Source organism: Aotus nancymaae, unplaced genomic scaffold, assembly GCF_030222135.1.
Source record: "Aotus nancymaae isolate 86718 unplaced genomic scaffold, 86718_ANA_hifiasm-v0.15.2.pri h1tg000006l, whole genome shotgun sequence".
In the NCBI taxonomy this organism is placed as follows: Eukaryota; Metazoa; Chordata; class Mammalia; order Primates; family Aotidae; genus Aotus; species Aotus nancymaae.
This window is the reverse complement of record NW_026988417.1, coordinates 41067811-41086840: the sequence shown is the minus strand read 5'-3', so window position 1 is coordinate 41086840 and position 19030 is coordinate 41067811. Positions and strand designations below refer to the sequence as shown.

Here is a 19030-nt window from a genome sequence, read left to right as displayed (position 1 = left end):
ATTTATTTATCTATTTTGAGATGGAGTCTGGCACTGTTGCCCAGGCTGGAGTCCAGTGGTGCAATCTCCGCTCACTGCAACCTCTGCCTCCCTGGTTCAAACAATTCTCCTGCCTCGGCCTCCCGAGTAGCTGAGACTATAGGCATGTGCCTCCACGCCTGGCTAACTTTGTATTTTTAATAGAGACCGTGTTGGCCAGGTTGGTCTTGAACTCCTGACCTCAGGTGATCTGCCTGCCTTGGCCTCCCAAAGTGTTGGGATTACAGGTGTAAGCTACTGCACCAGGCCAAGGTTTAGATCTATAGTCACACTTCTACTCCCCCGCCTTTTTTTTGAGACAGGGTCTCACTGTGTTGCCCAAGCTGGAATACAGTGGTGCAATCATGCCTCACTGCAGCCTCTACCTCCCAGGATTAAGCAATAGTCCACCTCAGCCTCCTGAGTATCTGGGACTACAGGTGTGCCCCATCATACCATACTAATTTTAAAAATTTTCTGTACAGGCCAGGTTCGGTGGCTCACACCTATAATCCCAACACTTTGGGAGGCCAAGGTAGGTATATCACGAGGTCAAGACACCGAGACCATCCTGGCCAACATAATGAAACTCTGTCTCTACTAAAATACAAAAATTAGCTGGGCATGGTGGCATGCACCTGTAGTCCCAGCTACTCAGGAGGCAGTGGTTGCAGTGAGCAGAGAACACATCCTTGTACTCCAGCCTGGCATCTTGTGACACAGTGAGACTCTGTCTCAAAAAAAGAAATTCTTTTCCATGTAGAAACACAGTCTCACTATGTTGCCCAGACTGGTGTCGAATTTCTGGGTTCAAGCCATCCTCCTGTCTGGGCTTCCCAAAGTGCTGGGATTACAGATGTAAACCACTGCACTCTGCCCACACCACATTTTTAATATCAACAGGTGAGACTGGTTCTGTTTTAGGTTCATACATCCATCTTTATTGACTAATAGAGAACACACTAGACTTTGCAATTAGGTGACATTTAAAATCCCATCCCCCTTTTTAAGCTGTTTAATTTTAGCTTCTGATATTTGCATCCAATTGAGATGTGATTAATAGAGTATCTCAAAAAATATGTTGACCAGGAAATTAGAAAATTACTCTTTTGATTATCTATTAAGTAACTTTTATAATGAATCAGTGCCAAATTAATAATTATAATTTTCTCAATTAATTCTAGTTATAAGATTTCAAAAGTTTTTTATGGAAAACTTATTTTGTACATTCATTTACCACGATTATACTCATTCTGAACAAAACATTTATGGAGGAAAAAGGGAGTAGGGAGAGCCATCTTCATCAATCCAAAAAGTGTGGTTATTTGATTTCTGGGGAATTGTTTCTCTCATCATCCCTATTTTTAATTTGTAAAAGTTAGTGACTGTGCTAAAACATAAATTTCTCACTCTGATTTACTGATTTTCCCTCAAATTCATTTCCATCCTGCTAATCTGTAATCAAATAACCCCATTAATATCCCCCTTCATTCAGCTGGGAGAAAAGATACATTTTAAATCTTCTAATATTATTTAACAAAGAAAATATAGCACACCTCTGTACATTTTTTAAAAGTTCTGAACAATTGTTATTAGTAGCACAGCATTTCAACTTAATGCCACAGGCAACCCATAAATATAACCAACTAACTAAAGAATACGTCTCAAAAATTCATTAGCAAGTCAGTCATGTGAAACTCAGAGCACATTTTCCTAAACGCATGGTCTTATTGTTGGTGGATAGATTCCTAGAGCAACCCTCTACTACCCCTTACAACTCATCTTAATCTACAGCATGGAGGTTAGGCCTCATCCCAGCATGTGTGGACATAAGTGTAAAACTCATACCACCTTAATGAGATATTCATCAGCCTAAGAAGAAGGTACAGAGAGGAGGCCTTTTCTTGCCCACAAGAGTTCAATATGTCAGTAAAATGCCTTCAAGAATTATGCAATTCAAATGCAATCCCATCAAAGCTGGCCATTTTCAGGCATATGATGAGGGTCAAGTACCATCTGGGGACATCACGGATATTTTATTTGGAAGTGCTAGAGTTCTTCAGTTAACTAAAAAGCTATGCTTTCGTTGTGATGGTTTCCAGTTGTGATGGTTAGTATTATCAACTTGATTAGATTGAAGGATGCAAAGTATTGTTCCTGAGTGTGTCTGTGAGGGTGTTGTCAAAGGAGGTTAACATTTGAGTCAGTGGACTGGGAGAAGCAGACCCACCCTCAATCTGGGTGTGCACCCTCTAATCAGCTGCCAGCACGGCTAGGATAAAAGCAGGCAGAAGAACATGGAAGGACTAGACTGGCTAAGTCTTCTGGCCTCCATCTTTCTCCTGTGCTGGATACTTCCTGTCCTTAAACATCAGATTCCAAGTTCTTCAGCTTGGGACTCTTGGACCTACCCCAGTGGTTTGCCAGGGGCTCTTGGGCCTTCGGCCACAGACTGAAGGCTGCACTTTTGGTTTCCCTACTTTTGAGGTTTTGGGACTCTGGCTTCCTTGTTCCTCAGCTTGCAGACGACCTATTGTGGGACTTTACCTTGTGATCATGTGAGTCAATACTCCTTAATAAATTTCCTTTCATATATACATCTATCCTATTAGTCCTGTCCCTCTGGAGAACCCTGACTAAATGCCAGTCCTTCAGAAGCCCCTAAGCCAGGATCCTGAGCCCCATAGCATAGTCAAAACAAGTCCCATCATTAATCAGATGGGTGATCTCAATGTATTCTCTCCTATAAAATGGGTATACTATTGGCTACCTTTTAAGAGATATATGAAATAATGAAAGTAGTGCTATTAATACAGAGCTTGGCACAAAATAAATCATAATAATGACTATGGTGAGAGTAATGACAAAGACTTTTGAGATTTAGGCCCCTCTGTACCTAAAATAAAGAAAGGCCTTAAACAAAGTAAGAAATAAAATTAAAAATAAAAATAAAAAAATAGAAAGGCCTAAGAAGTTGTTTCTCATCTCAAGTATGTGTTCACCTCCTATTTATTGAGAAAATGCATGCTGAGTGTATTGGTTTCCTGACGCTGCCATCGCGAAGTACTGGCTGGCTTAAACCACAGGAATTCATCATCTCACAGTTCCGGAAGCAGGAAGTCTGATGTCAAGGTATTAACACTGTTTGTTCCTTCTGAGGGCGGTAAAGGAGGATCTGTTCCCTGTCCTTCTCCTAGCTTCTAGTAGCCTCAGGCATTCCTTGGTTTGTAGATGGCGTTCTTGCTGCATCTTCACCTCATCCTCCCTCTGTACCTGTGTGTCTCTCTGACCAAATTTTCCACTTTTATAAGAAATACATCATATTGGAATAGGACCCAACCTAGTGGCCACACCTTGACTTGATCATCTGTAAGACCCTGTTTTCAAATAAGGTCACATTCATTGCTACTGGGAGTTAGGATTTCAACATCTTTTGAGGGGACACAATTCAACATGAAACAATAAGTGAAAATTTTCACTAAGCATCTTCCAGTGAAATATCGGGACAGGCTTCAGGAAGGGGAGGGAGAGAACGTCTCAGCATCTCTAGGTCCATGGAAGGAGAAATGGGGGCTCCAGCATAGCCACTGCCATCTCCGAGAACAGGAGCTCTGAGAATGCTCCAGGGTAATGATGATAAACTCAGGAATCATCTTTCTCAAAAGTAAGGCAAATCATCCATTTTAACCAAGTAGATATCCAGATGCCAGCCTCACCTTTTCTTTTTCAGAGTTTTTCTTGTTTCAGATCATTAGCTTGTCTCCCTTCCTGAGCAACAAAAGCATCTTAAGAAATTAGTTGTTCTTTCTGGCTATTAGGATCCTGAACAAATCGTCATATTATTCAATTCCTAACAATGGGTTTCCAACACCTGGGATTTCATCAATATTTCAAAACTCCTCAAAGTGAAATGAATTACATGTCCAGTTAAATATTTAAAACAAGCACATATGTCTCATAGCACTTTTGGAGTATGAGGTCATCAAGAAATCTAACAAATGACATGAGGGTGTCCCAGTTCTCCCAAGTTGGGAATCACGGCACTAAATAGCACGCCTGACCTCTGGAAGGAAAACCAACTCCCCCTGGTGACTCATTTACAAGCAGGAAGTAATTTTTCCATTGGGAGACTGTGTATCAACAGAGTGAGTTCTTGGTGTTCTCCCAGGGTTGTAGTGAACCAGGCAGGGGGTGATCTGGGCTCACTCTTCCCATGGGCAGGCAGAACACCGCCCAAGTTCCTGCAGGGGGTCTACAGTGGGAGGGTTCTTTTGAAATAAAGCCACTCAATTATTCACGATAATGCTTCAACTCTCAAAACATCACAAGGAGCTAATCTCACGCAATATTTTAAAAGACAAAAGTTCAGGTTTGGGGGGTTTTTTTGAGACAGAGTCTTACTCTGTTGCCCAGGCTGAGTGCAGTGGCTTGATCTCGGCTTACTCCAACCTCTGCCTCCTGGGTTCAAGCGATTTCTCATGCCTCAACCTCCCAAGTGGCTAAGATTACAGGCGTGCAGCAGCACACCTGGCTAATTTTTGTATTTTTAGTAGAGATGGGGTTTCACCATGTTGGCCAGGCTAGTCTCAAACTCCTGACCTCAAGTGATCCACCTGCCTTGGCCTCCCAAAGTGTTGGGATTACAGGTGTGAGACACCATCCCAGACCAAAAACTCAGGTTTCTAACATTCCAGTGGATAAAAAACCATGAGCAATTGTCCAACAATACTAAGACAAAAAGAGGGTCTTTTGCCTGGGTCTTCTCCCCTCTGGCCCCTTTGACTGCTTATTCTTCAGGTTTAGCTGAAATGTTTTTTGTTTGTTTGTTTGTTTGTAGAGACCCATTCCCTGACCATCCTCATCTTCATTAATCTTCATTACACCATCCTAGCTATTTCCTTCATATTTCTACTATCTATCCATTACATTTTATATGTTTGATCCTTCTTATTCATCCGAATAGAAGCTTCAGAAGACCAAGAGTCTTGCCCATCCTCTTCTCTGCTTTAGCCCCCATTCTGATACTGTGCCTGGCACAGAGTAGATGCCCAGTAAAATATGTGTCAAATGATGAATGTTCTAAATGACAAGCAGGTGAACCTTTAATCCTCAGAGCACCGCTGGCTGGTGTGCAAGGTGTGGTACATACTGTAGGTTGGATGGAGCAATAAAAGATTAACCTGCAAAATATTATTTTCTTGAATATTCACTCTGGCCTGCATAAACAGAAGGAGCCCTTAGGAGTTATCCTGCAAGGCTGATTTAATAGAATCATTGGCACTTGTGTAAAATTTTGGAGAATAATGTCCTAAGCACAGATGCTATTTTTAAGAACTTAACACGGGGAAAAATCTTCTGGGACTAACTCTGTGGGAATGAGGCCCTTTTTATGTCATGGGTGATGTATGAACCGATGGCTCATGAAAGGTGAAGCTCAGACTAAGTTATCGGACTTTTTCCTTTTGAGTTATAGCACAGCAAGCCGACTTGACCGATTACAGTCACCGACGAGAGTGAGCAGTCTGTGGGCTTGTTTATATTACCAAAGAGAAGTGACAATATGGCCCAATTTAGTGCCTACAACCCAACATAACTAAACAAATTCTCTTTCCAGCCCAAGTCAAAGCTCATCTAAGGATAGCTGGATTTATGGGAAACAAACGCCCAAGAGAGTTGATCAGTCTATGGTGCTTGTTTTGGGACAAATTACTTTAAAAGCCACAAATTAGGACCTTCTTGAAACTAAATAAGAAGAAATTAAATGGCGCAACTAGGTTTCTGGCATCTGGTGCTCGTGAATGTTGGGCAAGGCCGTTTGTAGTAGTAAGGGAAGTTCATGGGGTCACACAGCACCACCAAACCAGTCACCAGCTCACAGAGGCAGGGAGATTCCATCACTCAGAGTCCAGGAGGGCTTCTGCATAGCCGCGGACTTTTAATGACAACATCCATCAACGAGTAAAGTATTTCAAGGACAAAGGTCTTCTAGAAAAGGCAAGTTTACCTGTTCTGTGGGCAGGTCCAGAGATGGGGTTCCCTGACACAGAGGGGCCAAAGACACAGGACTTCCTCCCCTGAGAGCAAAGATAAATACTTGGGGAAAGAAACTGAACAGAAGATTTACATCTTTTTTACTGTTACAACTTCTGTGTTAGAGAAAGTGGGACAAGTTCCAAGGAAATCTGCTTCCCATCCTTTTGCGGAAATAAATTGTGCTTAGGCTCCAAATGGAGTGGCATTTCTGCATCCGTCTTCTCGCAGAACGATGTTTCTTAGCCTTTGTGGGGGAGGGAGGGTCGTGGAGCCTTGTGAGTCTGTGGACCCTCTAACGGAGGAAATGTAACACAATTTCAGGGGTGTCACCCACCCCATTTAAAACTCATTCAGGGACCCACTAGAGAGCTTTGTATTCTTTGAATAAAAGTGGCTCACTGTTGAGTCAGAACTGGTGGATGTTGTCAAGAAGTGATTTTACAAAGAGAAAGATGGGAGAGAAGGGAAGAGAGACTTTCCTGGAAGAAAATTCTGTCCTCCTCAAAACCTAGCCCTGCCAAGTCACATTACAAAGGTTAAGTATATGTAAATGACATGTAGGAATGACTTTAACAAAGGGGAAATTGGAAAAGTTCCCCCACTTTTTGGCTACTAGAGTGATTCTCTAATGGGGCCCAGTCACTCTCATGCCCCTCCCTCCTTCTGTAACTGTAAGTGATTTAACAAGGTTTATGGCTAAAAATAATAGCAATAAAGGGTCCAGTGAACACTGGGATAAATGTTTTTCTATTGCAGACCTAGGGAGATGAGTATCATGATTGCTGTCTGACACATAAAGCAATAGCCTGTATGGTTAGAGAAAGCTAGCTTTATTTTAACAGTCCTAAGAGATGTGTGTCAAAATTCCAATTTTATTAGTGAAAAAGCTGAATTGAGAAAGCTTAGGTGATTTTCCAAGGTCACCAGTAAGTGACAGAGGTAAGAGTTGAACCCAGAGCTGACTGACTAAGTCCCTGACCTTTCAGCTGCACCACCCAGCCAGGGAGCTCATCTTCAGCAATCAAGGGAATGTGTCCATCCCAGAGCACACCTCCTGATTCCCAGCCTCTGTATGGTGCATCCTCCGGGAATGTCCCTTCTCTTAGTCAATTATTAGACCCATGCAGATGGGCTATATATTACCTCGTGTAGCCTCTATAAACACCTCATGAGAAGGTCTTATCTGGTTCATTCTGCAGACAAGGAAACTAGACTTGGAGAGATAAATGACTTACCCAAGGTCACACAGCTGAGTCTCTAGCTCCAAAACTTGTGGATTTTTTTTTTTCCATTATATGAGTTTCCTTTTGCAAGAAATTGAGGAATTCCTTCAAGAAGCCCATCTCATATTTGCCATCTGGGGATTCATGTTTTGGGTCGGTGCTAATCCCCACACCAGACATCCCTGTAGATAAATCCACCAGCTCCAAGATGCTTAGGTCTTTGCTCCCCTAAAGCATGACCAAAGTAGACCATGCCTGGCATCATTTTACTCAGAAGGAGGACTTAGAATGTGCTGAGCCTCAGAAAAGCAAGCAAGCCTTCAGTGCTCAAGCTGTGGCTGCTTTTGTAATGCTCTGTGCATCTGTCAGATGACACCAGAAGTTGCAGCTCTGAAAGCCGGAGCCACAGAAGGACCTTCTGTTGGACTTTCCATGTATTCCCTCCATATTCTATCTCATGGTAAACATGGAGGGACAGCAGTCATGATAGTTAGAACTGACTTAACATGGATTGCCTGGCAACACCTCTTCCTTCCAGGCTGTGTCACCTGGGCCAAGTTACTCAACCTCTCTGTGCCTCAGCTTCCTTATCTATATAATGGAATAGATAGCGCAGGAGGTTGACAAGATAATTATAGAAGTTAAAATGTGTAAAACACCAAGAAAAGGTCTGTCCCATAGCTAGTGTTGGTTGGTTAAATAAAAATGCATAAAGCTAGCAACAAGCTGCTCTTACTCTCTGAGTGCATCAATCTGTGGTCAAGAACTCTCTTCAGTCCTACAGATTTCCAAAAGGCAGAAACTTAATCTAGACCTTGGCACCTGCCGAGGCAGAGGCTGCATCCGGAGGTCCTCAGGTCTCCTGAAATGCAGCCCAGGCGAAGCCTACCTTTCCTGTGGGCCAAGCAGTTGACACAGATCTCAGCCTGGTGGTGTGTTCTAAGAGGTGGTTTCATTCCAAACACCCCCTCATCCTAAGTCCCACAACGGCCATCCTATTTCAAGGGAAAACTGAGGAGACTGAAACCCTGACAGCCTTTGAGCCTGAGGTTCCCAGGGCTGCCTGAGAGCCACGGTCTGCAAGGGCCTCTGGGAAGGCTACAGGGGTGGCCTTTCACCGAAGCCCATCCCCTCTGTGCATCTCTTTGCTGTCCCACTGACCAGGCTTATCCCAGGCCGGATCATAACAACCGCTAGGAGACCTCCAATGAGCATTTCCACACTTTTGCAGAGAAAGGTTACTGCCTTAGATTCACAACCTCTCATTACCCTCCCACCTCACCAGGCTCAAAAACTGCTCTGCTGTGGAGTTTGGAGTCTGCGGGGCCTGAGCTCGTTCCAACAGCACTGAAACCCAGGTGGGAAAAGAGAGCCAGCCATTCTTGAGAATAGGCATAGGGTTTGAGGCAAAGACTTGTTTCAAGATGAGTTTGACACAAGCCACCAGTGCCCAAACTGAATCTTCTCAGGCCTGGCCCCAGATTTGTTATGTTTTTGTTTTTGAGATGGAGTCTTGTTCTGTCACCTAGGCTGGAGTGCAGTGGCACTATCTTAGCTCACTGCAACCTCCGCCTCCCAGGTTCAAGTGATTCTCCTGCTTCAGCCTCCTGAGTAGCTGAGATTAAAGTGCGCCCCACCATACCTGGCTGATTTTGCATTTTTAGTAGAGACAGAGTTTCACTGTGTTGGCCAGGCTGATCTCAAACTGCCGACCTCGCGATCTGCCTGCCTTGGCCTCCCAAAGTGCTGGAATTACAGGCGTGAGCCACAGCGCCCAGCCCCAGATTTGTGTATGACCTCTGAGCAGCCTATTCATAGAAGAAAAAGACAGGAGGAGTTACTACTTCCATAATGCCCAGGCCTCCCAGAGCTCTTCTCCAAGTCCTTCCTTCCTTCTTTTCTTCCTTCCTTTGTTTCTCCTTCCTTCCATCCTTTGTCCTTTGTTCTTTCCTTCCTTCTCTCCTTCCTTCCTCCATCCTTCCTTCATTTTTCCTCTTTACTTTTTCTTCCTTCCCTCATCTGTCCTTCCTTCCTTTGTTCCTTCCTTCCTTCTGTCCCTCCTTCTTCCTTCCTTCCCTGCTTCCTTCCTTCTTTCCTTCCTTCTTCCATCCTTCCTTCATCCTTCCTTCATTTTTCCTCTTTACTTTTCTCTTCCTTCCCTTGTCTGTCCTTCCTTCCTTCTGTCCCTCCTTCTTCCTTCCTTCCTTCCCTTCTTCCTTCCTTCCTTCCTTTTCTCTCTCCTTTTAGTCCCAAGCACAACAATGTTTTGTAAAAATAAAATTCTGGAAAAGTAGAGCAGGGAGGTGAGTTCTGAAGGGGAGAAATATTGCCACTGGCATGTGCAGCAACAGCCAGACCATGCGCACAGACAGCAAGAAGGTGCGAACAAGGTCAGTCAACATCAGCCCATCCCGTGCGGTTCACTGAGGTTGTCACACAGCCTGCCAACAAGATTGCACAGGGAGATTTTACTACACTGCTATCTTCTCTCCACTTGATTCTTGGCTCTGATTACAAAACACAGGCAGTGATGGGCTGGGCACCCATGGGACAGCCACTTAGAACTCCCTCACTCATCCCTCTAAAGAAAGAGTTTGAGAAAAATAAAGTAGCACAAAAACCCCCATAAGTATTTCATCAGCTCTTCCCTCTCAGCAATTTCCCTTTGGTTCCATTTTTTTTCCTTTATTATTCTTTTTTAGTTTATGGTGTCTTCCAAATGCTAAGTATTGCTTTGCTCCTATGAAGTTCAAACACAAAGGTAAGCTTTTATTTTCCTAAGAAGACATACTGATGAAAAGCTTGAAGGTTCGAATTAAACGTCCAGACAAGATTCCAAACCATCCCTTAATTCTTGGTCTCTACAGATCTAACTTGGCAAACTATCCACTGGGAAAGCATTCACTCATGCTGTCAGTCACTTGCTCAGCAGGTAGTTATTGAATATCTACTGTGCTAGGCTCTGGAGGCACAATGTCTGCTTTTCTGAGACAATGACAGAAACGTTCTGGGAATATACATTTTCAAAGTTATGGGGCAGGCGTGGTGGGTCATGCCTGTAATCCCAGCACTTTGGGGTGCCGAGGTGGGTGGATCACAAGGTCCGGAGATCAAGACCAGCCTGCTAACATGGTTAAATCCCATCTCTACTAAAAATACAAAAAATTAGCCGGGCGTGGTGGCACGTGCCTGTAACCCCAGCTACTCAGGAGGCTGAGGCAGGAGAATCGCTTGAACCCAGAAGCCGGAGGTTACAGTGAGCCAAGATCACGTCACTGTACTCCAGCCTGGGCGACAGAGTGAGACTTCATCTCAAAAAAAAAAAAAGTTATGATAACACATAGGAGAGATTCCTATGTTTGTGTTGGGGAGGATTCCAGATTGAAGTATTGTTCCTAATTCTTGACCCTTCCCTGCATTTATACCTTTGTCATGGCTTCATCATGGCTTTGGGCTTGATTATGTGACTTGCTATGGCCAGTGGCACGTGGGCAGAAGTAAGAGGAGGCCAGTTCTGAGACTAGGACTTAAGAAGCATCACATATTTCCACTAGTCTTCTTGCACCTTTACCATGGTGATGAGAACATGAGCTGGCTTGCTCACTGGTCTAAAGAGTGGAGCCACCCTAGTGAATTCACAGGCCTGCAGTGATTCTCATGCCTCGGCCTCCTGAGTAGCTAGGAGTATAGGTGCCTGCCACCACGCCCAGCTAATTTTCATATTTTTAGTAGAGATGGGGCTTCACCATGTTGATCAGGCAGGTCTCGAACTCCTGACCTCAAGTGATCCGTTCTTCCTTCATCCTTTTTTCTTTCCTTCCTTCATCTTTCCTTCATTTTTCCTCCTTGTTCCTTCCTTCTTTCCTTCCTTCCTTCCATTTCTCTCTTCTTTAAGTCCCAAGCATGGCAACATATTTCTGCAGCCACCATGTCCTGCAGCAGAGCCACCCAGCCTTTCAGCAGAACCCCAGTTAACTCATGGACCTTTTAGCAGTCATAAATAATTATTGTTTTAAGCCACAAGTTTTGGAGTGGTTTGTTATGCAGCAATATCCAACCCTTACAGAAATTGGTACTGCAGTCAAATCCCAAGTTATGTGGCATTAGTCTTGGGCCTAGGAAGTAGATAGAGGCTGAAGAAAGGAAACTGTTATAGGAAGCTGGAGAACTGTGACCTATGCTTTCTTTGTAGTAATGAAATATCTGGTAAAACTGTCATCTAAGCTAAACTGGAAGACAGAAAATGTGCCTAATGAATCTATGAACTTGGGCAAGAAGATTGCCAGGCAGAAGGTTACAACTGGAAGACTGCAGCACATATGATACGGTATAGCTTAGAGGAGAACTGGTCAGCTTGCAAGCAGAATTTAGAGGGAATATAGACAGCCCAAACTAGCTGGGTTGGAAAATAGAACTGTTTTTTTATCCCAGCCTTTCCAGCCAGTAAAAGACTCCCGAATAAAATACAACCTGGAGACAAAGATCAAGTCAAGGGTGTGGCCATTAAGATACAGCTTGGAAACAACCAACTCAGGGCACTGCCAGTTAAGCCAAGTCCCCAGGGTAAAGACCAGACTCCAGGAAAAATAAGATAGTCCCCAGTCATTTCTCAAACTTTCACATGCTTCAGAATCACCCGGAGGCTTGTTAATACAGCTACCTGAGCACCACCTTCAGAGATTCCAATTCAACAGTTACAGGAAAAGGCCCAAGAGCTTGTACCTTGAACAGGCTCCCAAGTGGTACTGATGTGTCTGTGAGTAGCCCTGGTCTAGGAAAGCCTTCCAGCTGCACAACCAGGTTCCTAGAAAACTTAAAGGCATAGGCCCACAACAATCTGTTATACACCAATTAATAAGAATTATGGAGTGATAGACAGACAGAGTGGTATATCCCAAATGAATTTTGACACATGGGTAGACTAGAATAAAATATGTTAAAAACTAGGCTGGGCATGTTGGCTCATTCCTGTAATCCCAACACTTTGGGAGGCTAAGGTGGGGGGATCATGAGGTCAAGAGATCGAGACCAGCCTGGCCAACACGGTGAAACCCCGTCTCCACTAAAAATACAAAAAATAGCTGGGCATGTTGACACACGCCTGTAGTCCCAGCTGTGGGTGGGAGACCCCGCAGGTGCCGAGGCAAGGGTTACTTGGGAGGCTGAAGCAGGAGAATCGCTTGAACCCGGGAGGCAGAGGTTGCAGTGAGCTGAGATGGTGCCACTGCACTCCAGTCTGGGTGACAAAGCGAGACTCCATTACAAAAAAAAAAAAAAAAAGTTAAAAACTCATAAAGGCATCAGGAAAAATAGCTAACGCATACCAGCCTTAACATCTAGGTAATGGGTTGATGGGTGAGCAAACCACTATAGCGCATGTTTACCTCTGTAACAAACCTGCACATCCTGCACATGTGCCTTGGAACTTAAAATAAAATAAAGAAAAAAAAACTCATAAAGGATTTTCCCCAAATTTTATTCCCTCTGTTTTATTGTTTGTGCTGAGAAATTGTGTCCTTATATGTAAGTTAATAAAAATGAAAGAAACTGGGTCCCTTCTACATCACTCAATTCTCTGAACTTCTTAGAAAAATGCTAAAATCACAAGATAGGCCGGGCGCAGTGGCTTACGCCTGTAATCTCAGCACTTTAAGAGACTGAAGCGGGTGGATCATGAGGTCAGGAGTTTGAGACCAGCCTGGCCAAGATGGTGAAGCCCTGCCTCTACTAAAAAAAATAAAATAAAATAAGCCAGTCATGGTGGCACACGCCTGTAGTCCCAGCTACTTGGGAGGCTGAGGCAGAAGAATCACCTGAACCCAGGAGGTGGAGGCTGCAGTGAGCCAAGATCGCACCACTGCACTCCAGCCTGGGTGACAGAGTGAGACTCTATCTCAAAAAAAACAAAACAAAACAAAAAATCACAGGATAAGCATTTTTCGTCTTTAATTTTAAAAGTTCTATCAATTTAAAACTCAAATCCTATTATAATTTTTTTAAATACAAAGAATTAGAAATCGTCAGACTTGCATAAAGGTTGAACTCAGACAATATAATCATTTACTTTCTCAATGTAAACGTCTTCTAAAAAGATCTTCTCAAAAGTTATGCATTAACCACTAAATATACAAATTATGTTTTCACTGAAAACCACCCTGTTTAATCTGCCATCCTCACAAAGATTTGGGGAAATTACAGTATCAATTTCAATACACTACTACCAAGATAATGTTTGTTATACATTAGTTTACATAAATTTTGGTCTAAATCTTGAATTACTTAAACCCAAAACTATCGATTAGAAAATGTGTATGGGATACATTCCTATTTGATCTTTTTGACTACATCTTCAAAATTGTTTTTTTAGATAATCATTAGGAAAAATTTGTTCCTTTATCTCAACTTTTTGGGGCAAAAATGTCTTTTCTTGCCACTTTAAAAATCTTTGTCTTTATTTGTAAAACTCAGAAAGTTTTTTTGAGAGTATTATTGGCAAAAATACTTCTGGCTTTGAGTATAAAAGACTGTGGCTCTTTAAAAAGTAGAAAGACCTCTGAGCCCCCAGCTTTCTCCAGGCTGAAAGCATTCTGAGAAACTTGCTCAGATGAAAAAAAGGGCTTTTTTCTAAAGCCCCTTTCAGAAGTGGTGCTCAAGGCAGATGATGTAAATGGAAGGACAACCATCCTTCCATTTCCAGTTATACTGGGGGTACAGTATTGTCCCCAGTTCCTTATCCCTCCTTTGTCATGGCCTTATTATGAGTATCTCTTGGCTTTGGGTTTGGCCATGTGACTTGCTGTGACCAGTGGCATGTGGGAAGAAATAGGAGAATTTCAGATGGAAATTTTTATTTTGGTTATTTACTTCCTGTTTCACCTCTGAGTGTTTGGTATTTAAGGTGCAAAGACTTGCCATTTTAGTCTACAGGTATCCATGACATCCTGCTGATCAAATCAAGCCCTTTGGGGCCCAGGGATGGGGGTAAGGGCATTTGCATGTTTGAGGAAAGTGAATAGTTATGATCAAAGTGGTGCACTGTGGTGGATGAACTTGTTGGTCTTAATTCTTCTCTCTTCCCCATCACGCATCCGCATCTTTGCTATGGCCTCACCCTGCCCCTTCAATTTAGAGTTGGCCCTGTAACTTACTATAGCTAATTGCAGGTATATCTCAGTGGGTCCAGACTCTAAGAAATGTCATGTTTCCGCTCACTCCGTTGTGCCTCTGCCTTTGTCATAAGAACAAATGATGGCCATACTCCTGGTTCAAACAAGGTTGGAGACCTGTGTAACAGAGCCAGCTAGCAGACCCAGCAGACCCAGAAGATCCACAAGCCCAAAGCGGGGCCACCCAGCGCAACCTCGCCTAATCAGCTGAACACATGACCCACAGATAGTGATGGCTATTTTCAACTACCAAGTTTTGAACTCATCTATTACATAGCAAAGGCTATCTGATACAATGGGGGAGAGCGCTTTCCTGCAGAAGCTGTCAACTAAGTCAAGAGTTAAAACTGAAGCGGAAGTGGCACCTAAGCAAATGAAAAGATGCTCAATGGCATATGTCATTAGGAAATGGAAATATTGAAACAACAAGGAGATACCACTACACACCTATTAGAATGGCAAAAATCCAAGACCCAACACCAAATGCTGGTGAGGATATGGAGCTATGGGATCCCTCACATATTGCTGGTAGGAATGCAAAATGGTACAGCGCTTTGGAAGACAGTTTCTTACAAAGCTGAACATGGTCTTACCATACATCCTAGTAATCATACTCCTCGGTATTTCTCCAAATGGGTTGAAAACCTACAGTCCTCCAAAAAACCCTCACGTGAAATGCTTATTACAGCTATATCCATAATTGCTCAAACTTGGAAGCAACCAAGATGTCTTTCGATAGGGGAATGGGTAAACAAACTGCAGTACATCCGTACCATGGAATATTATTGTCAGTTAAAAAAAGAGTTTTCTTGGGAGGCCGAGGCGGGTGGATCACGAGGTCAGGAGATCGAGACCATCCTGGTCAACATGGTGAAACCCCGTCTCTACTAAAAATACAAAAAATTAGCTGGGCACAGTGGCACGTGCCTGTAATCCCAGGAGGCTGAGGCAGGAGAATTGCCTGAACCCAGGAGATGGAGGTTGCGGTGAGCCGAGATCGCGCCATTGCACTCCAGCCTGGGTAACAAGAGCGAAACTCTGTCTCAAAAAAAAAAAAAAAAAAAAGAGTTTTCAAGCCATGGAAAGATATGCATGCATATTGCTAAGTGAAAGAAGCCAGTCTGAAAAAAGATACATACTGTGTGACTGCAATGATACAACACTCTGGAAAAGGCAAAACCATGAACACAGTTAAAAAAATCAGTGGTTGCCACAGGTTTAAGGGGAGGAGGAATAGAGGAACAGGTGAAATACAGGGGACTTTTAGGGCAGTGAAATTATTCTTTAAGATGCTGTAATGGTGGCTACTTGACATTATGCATTTATTGAAATCACGGAACTATACAACATAAAGAGTGACCCCTAATGTAAACAATGGACTCTGGTTAATAAGAATGTATATTGATTCATCAATAGTAACAAATGTACCACCACACTAATATAAGATGTTAATAACAGGTGCAACTGTGGAGGGGATGGAAAGGAAGTACATGAGAACTCTATACTTCCTGCTCAATTCTTCTATAAACCTAAAGCTACTAGAAAAAATAAAGTCTATTTAAAAACTCAAAAAAAAAAAAAAAGAAAAAGGTAGGGGTGAACCCTGTGCCATCTTAAAATAAAAACGAAACTAAAGGCGGGGAGCAGAATGTAGCCAGCTGGGGAAAAGACGGGGAGAGCAGGGCACAATGGAAGAAAAAATATTGCAGGCAGAGGGCGTGGCTAAGCAGGAGCTAAGGCGAGTGATGAGAGACCAGTTCTGGGGGCTAAAGAAATCTACCAGTGAGGAAACAACTCGCGGCTGCTGCCAGACCACAGGCCACGTGAGGAGGAGCCTCCCTAGAGGACTTCCAAAGCAAACCCACCCCACCGGACCAGGAAGAGCTTCCTACCTCCCAGAGAAACAGACCTCAGCCCTAATGATCACATAAATCCAAGTCAATCGCTCTCTTTTAAAAACGCACACACATAGTCTCCCCTCCCTTCCCTGGTCCTCTTGGCGACAGGGCAGTCACAGGACATATGTGTTCTTCACCAGGTGCTCCTTGTCGTCTCCGGAGCTCCAGCTGGTGCGCAGGGCCCGCTCCTGGTTCCACCGCGCCACCCGGATCAAGAGGATCAGCACCATCACGAACAGCCTCGCCAGAACCACCACCTTTGTGCCAAGCAGCAGGGAAGAATCCACCTGCTTGCGGAAGCAGCGGAGCATGCACGCGGCCTCAGAGAGGTAGCTGTTCTTATTGCCCCAGCACTCTCCATAGATGAAGTTGTCGCAGGAGTTCCTCTCCACGTCAAAGCACCAGCGTGGGAAGGCCGCACGGCAAGGCCCAGTGACTGCCTTGGCGGTGCAGTATTCTTCATAGTTGAACATATCGCTGGAGTGGTCATCCAGAGTCCTGCCTTCTGGGAGCACTTGGGACAGAGGAATCTGCTGCATTCCTGCTGGTGGTCAGGTCACCTGTGGCATTCTCTGTGACAGCAGCACATCTCTTGAGACACTCCTCCTTGTTCAGGTGATTATTGCTGTTTCCGTCACAGCCCCCATACACAAACAGCTGACAGGATCAGTCAGTGACATTGTATCACCACCTAGGCATGGAGGCCCGGCATCTGCCCACCACCTTCGAAGACAGGCAGAAGTCGTGGATGCTGCGTTCTCCGTCAGCCTCCAGGACCCCGGAGAGGAGCAGCGATGCCAGCAGGGCAAGGAGCGCCCGGCCCCACCTCGGCCCACACAGCTGCGCCATGGCCCGCTCCGCCGAGACTCTCAGGCGACGCCGCCAGGCGCCAGCCTTTGGGGTCCCGCGATCAGGTTCCGGAAGCCCCTCTCCGCGCACGCGCACTGGAGCGCCTGGCCTTCAGGTGCAGGCGCTCTGGGAGGGTCTGCCAGGTGCCCAAGCCCCCAGCACTGCATGGAGTGCAAAGGGATAGGGGGGTGGATAGAGATGCGGCTCACAGGACACTGGACACCATGCTGGGGAGTTCTAATTTTATCCTGGGAGCACGGGGGACACCACTCAAGCGTTGTAAGAAGGGAGTGACCTGGAGATTTTTGCTTTAGAAAGAGCATTCTTGTCGCATTATGGAGAATCATTAGGAGAGAAAATAAGCCTGGAGACAGGGAAGTCTTTAAGAGGCTATTGCAATAGTTCAAGTGCAGGGAGCTATTACTGTGCTAGTTATTTTTCATTTCAGCCTCCAGACCCACTCTGCTGTCTCTGCCCTACTTTGTGCAGAGAAACGGTTGTGATCAAGTTTCAGCAATTGTGGATAAAACTGCTATAAACATTCGTGTGAGAATTTTTGTGTGGATATAAGTTTCCAACCCACTGAAGACATATCAAGGAGCATGATTGCTGGAATGTGTAGTAAGATCACGTTCAGCTTTGTGAGAAACGTCTGTCTTCCAAAGTGCTGTACCTTTTGAATTCCCACCAGCAATGAATGAGAGATCCCGTTGCTCTACACCCTCACCAGCAATTAGTGCTTAGTGCAGGAGGGAGGAGGCGGACGCTGGAGGACTGCATCTCCGGGGCTCCCCTGCCCTTTGGTGTCAGTTGGGTTTGGTCAGTTGGAGGTGCCGACAAGATTAGAAGACAGGAGGAGGAAGGGTTGGCATATTTATCCCTTCACCCCAACTTCCCAACTTCGGTGCTACACAAGCCACATCCTCATCCACACGCTCTCTTCACCACAGCAATCGCTGGGCAGCCATAGCCCATAGACTCTTCCATTGGCTCTCACTGGGTCTTGGAAACACAGTTTCCTCCCACTGCCCCCAGCCCTAGGAGTAGTAAGGGCATCACTGTGCTTGTTATCCTGGTACCCTTGCTTGTTCCATTCACCTTGGCTACACTTCTCAAATAGTCTCCTTGTGAAAGTCTCTTCACTTCACCCATCTGGGGTGCATTCAGTTTTCTACCAGGCCTAACAGATATAGTTGTTATAGGAGTCATTAAGAAATTATTTTAGGCAGATAGGAAAAGGGGTCCTTGGGAAGTTTTTGTTTCTTTGAAAGCAGCTCCAGAAACATTTCTTGTCTAGCAGGAAAGCCCCAGCTGTGCTGACAGGCTTTGATATGCAAATGTAGATCATTAGGAACTAGGTCCACCCAAACATGGCGATTCCCTCCCTGGTCCTCTTGCCCTTGCCCCCACATGTTCCTGGTAACATGGCCACCTCCACATATCCCCATGTGTGTCAAACATCATGGCCCCTGTATTTGCATATTAAAGGCTAGGGTGGGAGGGCCAGTTTTTCGGCGGGCTCCGTGAATGACATGCCAGGTCAAACCAATCCCGAGCCCTATGCAAATCAGACATCGCCTCCTCCAATTTCCTCATATAAGCAGCCACTTTTCTGAGCATGGGTTTCCTCTTTTGGCTTCGAACCCATCTCCATCTCTGTGTGGGGGAGCTTATTCCTTCTTTCTTAGCTATTAAACTTTCCACTCCTTAAAACCACTCTGTGTGTGTCCATGTATGTCCATGTCCATGTGGTTTTATCTAAATCAGTATGAGGTTAAGGATCCTGGTGTTCCTCCCGTCACCAGACCCATATCACAGTTGCCTTAACATAAGCTGTGGTAGG

General features: G+C 44.6%; 1 long non-coding RNA gene and 1 pseudogene across 1 annotated transcript in view; one reads left to right on the top strand and one right to left on the bottom strand.

Moving 5' to 3' along the window:
- Positions 1-19030, top strand: part of LOC110569290 (uncharacterized) — an 83074-nt gene that overhangs the window by 54047 nt on the left and 9997 nt on the right. The gene's annotated exons all lie outside the window — the stretch shown is intronic.
- LOC105732737 (kunitz-type protease inhibitor 2-like) lies at positions 16343-17187 on the bottom strand (annotated as a pseudogene).